This window comes from Convolutriloba macropyga, chromosome 7 (genome assembly GCF_964194025.1).
Source record: "Convolutriloba macropyga chromosome 7, txConMacr16.3, whole genome shotgun sequence".
Classification (NCBI taxonomy): Eukaryota; Metazoa; Xenacoelomorpha; order Acoela; family Convolutidae; genus Convolutriloba; species Convolutriloba macropyga.
The window spans coordinates 7,105,042-7,112,294 of NC_134474.1; positions in this window are offsets into that span (position 1 = coordinate 7,105,042).

Here is a 7,253-nt window from a genome sequence, read left to right on the forward strand (position 1 = left end):
GAACGTTCAATGGCCCAAACCAAAAAACTGTTTCGTTTTTGTCCTGCTAGGGTGTTGTTGATGTGTATTGCCAGAGCGAATCGGTAAAAGATTTTCTGAGAGTGAGCTTCGGCGGCTGGTACTACCTTTAAGCCAAGGTTTTCTGAACTTATATTTTCTTATTGGAAAATGCAGTGCAAGTGTAGGGCTCGAATTAGTGAACGGAGCTTGAATTGCAGAAAAACTATGGCAGTTAGTCGGTTTTTTCAAGTCATTATAAAATACGAACGAACAGTTTTTCAGCAGTGCGGAAATGCTACAGTGAGACGAATAAAAAAATCTGAATTAAAATCATCAACAAATTTCGGTTAAATAAGTGAAAACACTTCAGGGCCACTATCAGTTGGAACAACCCTATCATTCCAAAGACCCATTACAAATAAAGATTCCATTACAAATAGCAGATAAAATAACTATTGGCCGTTCTATTTGAAGACATTGAACGAATCTTGCACTATGGAGCACCAAAGAAGTTTGAGTGGTGCAAATTTTGAAGAGTTTATCAAATTTGCAAAAGCTGCGTTTTCACGGCCAACACGGCAGAGCAACAAAATTGCGGCCTCCGACAGTTCTATGCTCTTCCACAAGGTAAATTAAACAGAGAAAAATTCTTAAAAACAGCAGAGCTTAGTGCAGAATTAGTGAACGGAGCTTGAATTGCAGAAAAACTATGGCAGTTAGTCGGTTTTTTCAAGTCATTATAAAATACGAACGAACAGTTTTTCAGCAGTGCGGAAATGCTACAGTGAGACGAATAAAAAAATCTGAATTAAAATCATCAACAAAATTGGGTTAAATAAGTGAAAACACTTCAGGGCCACTATCGGTTGGAACAACCCTATCATTCCAAAGACCCATTACAAATAAAGATTCCATTACAAATAGCAGATAAAATAACTATTGGCCGTTCTATTTGAAGACATTGAACGAATCTTGCACTATGGAGCACCAAAGAAGTTTGAGTGGTGCAAATATTGAAGAGTTTATCAAATTTGCAAAAGCTGCGTTTTCACGGCCAACACGGCAGAGCAACAAAATTGCGGCCTCCGACAGTTCTATGCTCTTCCACAAGGTAAATTAAACAGAGAAAAATTCTTAAAAACAGCAGAGCTTAGTGCAGAATTAGTGAACGGAGCTTGAATTGCAGAAAAACTATGGCAGTTAGTCGGTTTTTTCAAGTCATTATAAAATACGAACGAACAGTTGTTCAGCAGTGCGGAAATGCTACAGTGAGACGAATAAAAAAATCTGAATTAAAATCATCAACAAAATTGGGTTAAATAAGGTGAGCTAAAAAGATCAATGAAATTTTACTGCACATTACTTCATGCATGATATACTCCTTTGTTTTTCACATTAAAACGAACTAGATGCAAATTTTTAATCATAACCTATTTACAGATAAATAATAGTCTTTCTCCGTTTAAAAATATCTGCTACATTTTTACTGTTTATGAATAACCAGTAGTAAATAAAAATTTGTTGTGTTTTTGCTTGCCGGTTCACTAATCGTCAAACGGTACTTCTTTCTCGCTCACTGAGATTAAAAAAAAATATCCGGAAGCTGAAATGAATTGCTTAATCGGAGGTCGTATGCTTGGTTCCAATGGTGATCTTGAGCCAATAATTGGTAAAATTTTGATTTGTTGTGGATTTTGACTTGCAGTATCCGGAATATTTCCTATCACAGAGCTGCTGGAAGAAGGAGACGGGGGTCTTAGAATTGGTTTGTCAACTGTCAGTCGTATTGAAATTCGTTGAAGCTGATGTATATTCATAGTTGCCATAGTTTTGGTGACCTTGTTAGGTGAATTTACTTGTTGCAGAGCAGATCTGGGCGCGCTTGGCGCTGGAATCAATGTCTCGCGTGGAGCTGATCTTGTTGATTTTTGTGCAGCATTCAGAAAGCGGTTTCTTTGAGAATGCGATTTCGCATCGGACTTGAAATGTTGCTACCGTTAGACGACACTCCACTACTGTGTTCAGTGTTTTTATGTGGCACTTTCTTCTGCCAGTTTCCTCATTGATGTGGAAAAAGATAATTTATTCAGTAGGATTTTTGTTAATGGGGCCTCGTCTATCAGCGTTAAATTCAACTGACGTCTTTTGCTCTTCTAGTGTACCAAACTTAGCGAGATTGCATTTTTCGGTCGTCTCTGGCAGTTTTTATGATTCCTTAATTTTTGTTTTAGAGTGACTTGTTTTCTCTATCGTAGAGTACCTCATAGAGATCCTCTCAGTTTTTCTTTGATCGCTTGTTAACTGGTGTTTTACGAGGCAGTTTCGTTTGGACTGCCCTCTGTGGTTGGAATTGGACGACAGACATTCCTGGAGTGAATGCCTGCCTGTTGATTGTGTCTCCCGTTTGTGTGCATCTCACGTTGCGCGAGTCATGCAACGTTCAACTTCCAGGTCACTGCGGTATCCGATTTGCCAATATCTAGCCGATGAGATGATGGCGTCAAGGTGTACAGTTTTTTCATCTAAGTAATGATTAATAGCCGCCCTCATCTTCTCAGCCGGCTATTATTGCGCTCGTATTTTTTTACACTTCAAAGAATTTGAATTGTATTGGGGCGCTGTTTTTTTTTTTAAGATCTGTTCACACATTTTCATGATTTTTGAAGTCAAATTGGAGTAGTGATTTTGGTCACGCCGAAACAGGAAATGGAGCGAAAAAGCGAGTGGTTTTGCGGCGTGAAATTTTTTTGCTCTAATTTTAAAGTAGAGTGAGAAAACGGTGTTTGAACAAAAATTCGGTTTCTCGGTAGTGGTTTTTGTTCACATGCGGCAATTTCACTCTGATTTTTACTGTTTTTTCGAGTTTTTGGATCGGATTTTTTTCTAAATGGTTTTCCCAATCCATTCACAGCTCATTGTAGGCCTGGTTTTTTGTTTGAATTAAATTTTCATTTCTCGCTAGTGGTTTTTTTTTGTTCACATGCGGCGTTTTGACATTGATTTTCTGGTTTTTTTTCTTATTTTTTTTATCTGATTTTTCAAAAATGGTTTTCCCAATTCACTCATAGTCCATTCTAGTTCTAGTTTTTCTGTTTAGTTAATGAAAATTCTTTGAATTGTACGTCAGGACTTGTCCTGCTATGTTTTTTAACTTCGTCAAACTTTTTTTTCGCTTTACTATTTTGCCGCTTTTTCGACATTTTGCGTGAAATCTTTTTGACTTCTCTAGGCTAGTTTCTCTCTTCTCTCATTCTGCTAAAAGTGAATTTGAACATCAGTTGCTAAGCAAAGCAATTCAAAATGAACAGAGTCAGAATAAAAAAATTGAAGTCGGAAATAGAAACGGGATAAACCCATAAAGCCTAATTTTAGATGCCCGCTATTTGAACGTCGTTCCTATAAGTCTTAGTTACCACCTCTAATGCTTATTGGTGTTGATAGTAGCCCCTCTAGCCTCTCTCTAAGAAACAGAAGTATGTTCAACTACAAAATGCCATCAAAATAAATCGGACTTAAAGAATATTTTTGTACAAAAATCTTTTTTTTTCAATATATTCTATTCGTTCAATCCCAATCATGCTTATTGGAATCAACGGCGGCTATTTTCCGGCAATCTGCCGGGTATGTTTTCTAATTTTCACCTATGTAGGTTTTAATGTTTTGTGATTTGTAGAAGACTTTTCTTCTTAAATACATATTGATCGTCTTTTAATTGTTCCTATAAGCCATTCTAGTGAACTAATAGTGCAATTATCGTTTGCTGGAGCTTCAATGACATCAATATTTTGGCGATTAGAACAGTTTAACCTGATTATCAAATACACATATTGCTTGATCGTTTCTAATAGAAGGCAGCGCTCCATGGTTTACTATGTATGTATCAAGACTTTGATTACATTTGGACCAAAAGCTTCATTTTGAGAATCAATTAAAAGCAGAAAGATTGAATTTCCTGACCTTTTTTAATTGGTCCCCCTAAATCATTTTGAATTGCGGTTTCTTACAATTTTTTTATGGCTTGAAACTTGAAATCATCAGCGGGAAAACTATATTAAGGATTCTTCCCAATCGATGTGCAAGATTTAGATTCGAATGATTTAACGATCGTTTCCCGATAAATATAGGGACTTCATCTGTGCGTGGCCAAAGAAATCAATCCAAAACCACGGTTGGCTAGTGTTAAGATCTTTAAAAAGCACGTTGAGCAGCGCGGTCGTTATCGCGACTACAATTTCACGAGGAGATATTTCTTTTAGAATTAGATATATGGATGTATCTCCTTGAGGAGGCTCTCATTCTTTTTGAGAATACAATCTCTTGCTTCCTTAAGTACAACTACCTTTGTAGTGAGCGAAGCTATCAGTGATTTGCTGAAAACATTGTGTTTGATGCTCTCAAAAAATATATTTTGAGGGCTCGCAGATAAGGGTGGTCTCTGATTAGAAGAGAAGCAGGTAGAAAAAGACTTAGGTGTCTTGGTTTGTGGTGATTGAAATGTGGATGGTGTTTGTTGAAATGTGACTCAACTGCTTGGCCATTTAGAGTTTTTTTGTGATGAGGATGAAGATTGCATTCCCAGATTGTTTATTTTGAGTGATTTGTGGATATTGAAAAGAAGCGACCTATTTCTGTGTGGTATTAGGGTATCGGCACTCTATTTACTTTTGAATTGCAAGTTTCAGAAAAAAGTATGAAAATTATTTAAGTTTGCGCGATTTTAACAAAATTAATGAGGTTATCTCACTTAGCGACTTGACTGCATGTGCATAAATTGTGTGGTGATGTTGTATTTTTGGAGTCATTTTGTGGTGCGAGAAATGTTTTTACATACATTTGGTGGGAAAATGTTGCATATTTAGAGTAACTTCAATTGTATTTGCTATAACTTGGTTTTTGGCGTGCGTTATGGCTTATATTTTAGCATGCAAACCTGTGGATCGAAAATCGGCTGGTATTAATTGATTGTGTATATGAGTTAACTGAGCTTTTAGATCTTGAGCGGGACGACGCTAATTTTAGAGAATGCTGATATAGACGCTAAATTTAGAGAATGCAAATGTGGTGCAGAATTAGGGCAATTTAAATTGAGAAACTTTACCTTAATGGATATGAGTTTCAAATTTGTTATTGTAACTTCGTTATCCTAGGCAGACACTTTTAATTTGTTGGATTGCGTGGCAAAAATTATAGTCAACTACACCCATATCGCCCGACAAATTTTCTATAGGAAGTATTATTGTTTGTGTGCATCTTACGTTACGCGAGCCATGCCACGTGCAACTTCCAGGTCACTGCAATATACGATTTTGAAGCTATCAGTGGTTTGATGAAAATATTGTGTATGATATTCTCAAAAGTTACATTTTGAGGGCTCTCTGATAAAGGTGTGCTCTGATTAGAAGAGAAGCAGGGTGAAAAAGAATTATGTGTCGTGGATTATGGTGGCCGAAGTGTGGGTGTTGTTTGTTGAAATGTGACTCAACTTCTTGGCCATTTAGAGTCTTTTCGTGATGAGGATGAAGATTGCGATCCGAGATTTTTTATTTTGAGTGATTTGTGGTTATTGAAAAGAGGCAACTCTTTTCTGTGTTGTTTTTGGGTGAAAAGAACTCTATTTACTTTTGAATGATAAGTTTCAGAAGTATGTATGAAAATTGTTTAAATTTGTGCGATTTTAACAAAATTAATGAGATTATCTCGCTTAGTGACTGCATGTGCATAAAATGTGTGGGGGGATGTTGTATTTTTGGAGTCATTTTGTGGTGCGAGAAATGTTTATACATACATTTGGTGGGAAAATGTTGCATATTTAGAGTAACTTCAATTGTATTTGCTATAACTTGGTTTTTGGCGTGCGTTATGGCTTAAATATTAGCATGCAAACCTGTGGATTGAAAATTGGCTGGTATTAATTGATTGTGTATATGAGTTAATTGAGCTTTTTGGTGCTGAGCGGGACGACGCTAATTTTAGAGAATGCTGATATAGACGCTAAATTTAGAGAATGCAAATGTGGTGCAGAATTAGGGCAATTTAAATTGAGAAACTTTACCTTAATGGACATGAGTTTCAATTTTGTTATTGTAACTTCGTTATCGTAGGCAGAGACTTTTAATTTGTTGGATTGCGTGGCAAAAATTTAAGTCAATTACACCCATATTATCGCCCCACAAATTTTCTACAGGAATTGTTATTGTTTGTGTGCATCTTACGTTGCGCGAGCCATGCCACGGGCAACTTCCAGGTCACTGCAATATACGATTTTGAAGCTATCAGTGGTTTGATGAAAATATTGTGTATGATATTCTCAAAAGTCGCAATGCTCAGCGGGAAAACTATTTTTAGGTTTCTTGCCAATCGCTTTGCAATGTTAAGATTCGAATGATTTAACGATCATTTCCCGATACATATATGGCCTTCAGCTGTGTGTGGCCAAACAAATCATGACCAAGACCTTGGGTGGGTAGTGTGAAGATCTTCAAAAGGAACTTTGCGCAGCGCAGTCGTTATCGCAACTACAATTTCACGAGGAGATCTTTCCATTAGAAGTGAATATAAGAATTTCTCTCCTTGAGGAGGCTCTCATGCTTATTGAGAGTACAATCTTTTACTTCCTTAAGTACAGCTACCTTTGTAATGAGCGAAGCTATCAGTGTTTTGCTAAAAACATTGTGTTTGATGCTCTCCAAAAACAGACTTTTAGTGCTCGCAGATAAGGTTGATCTCTGATTAGAAGAGAAGCAGGTTGAAAAAGACATAGGTGTCGCGGTTTGTGGTTGCTGAAGTGTGGGTGGTGTTTGTCGAAACGTGACTCAACTTATTGGCCATTTAGAGTTTTTTCGTGATGAGGATAAATATTGCATTCCAAGAATGTTAATTTTGAGTGATTTTTGGATATTGAAAAGAAGCGACTTATTTCTGCGTGTTATTTGGGTTAAAAGCACTCTATTTACTTTTGAATGATAAATTTCAGATGTATGTACATAAATTGTTTAAATTGTGGCGATTTTATCAAAATTAATGAGATTATCTTGCTTAGCGACTCCATGTGCACAAATTGTGTGGTGATGTTGTATTTTTGGAGTGATTTTGTGGTGGGATGAATGTTTTTACTTGTATTTGGGGAGCGAATGTTACGTACTTTGAGTAACTTCAATTGTATTTGCTATTTAAAACTTGGTATTTGGCGTGCGTTATGGCTTAAAATTCAGTATGAATTTTGATGTTTCATGATTTGATGTAGACTTTTCTTT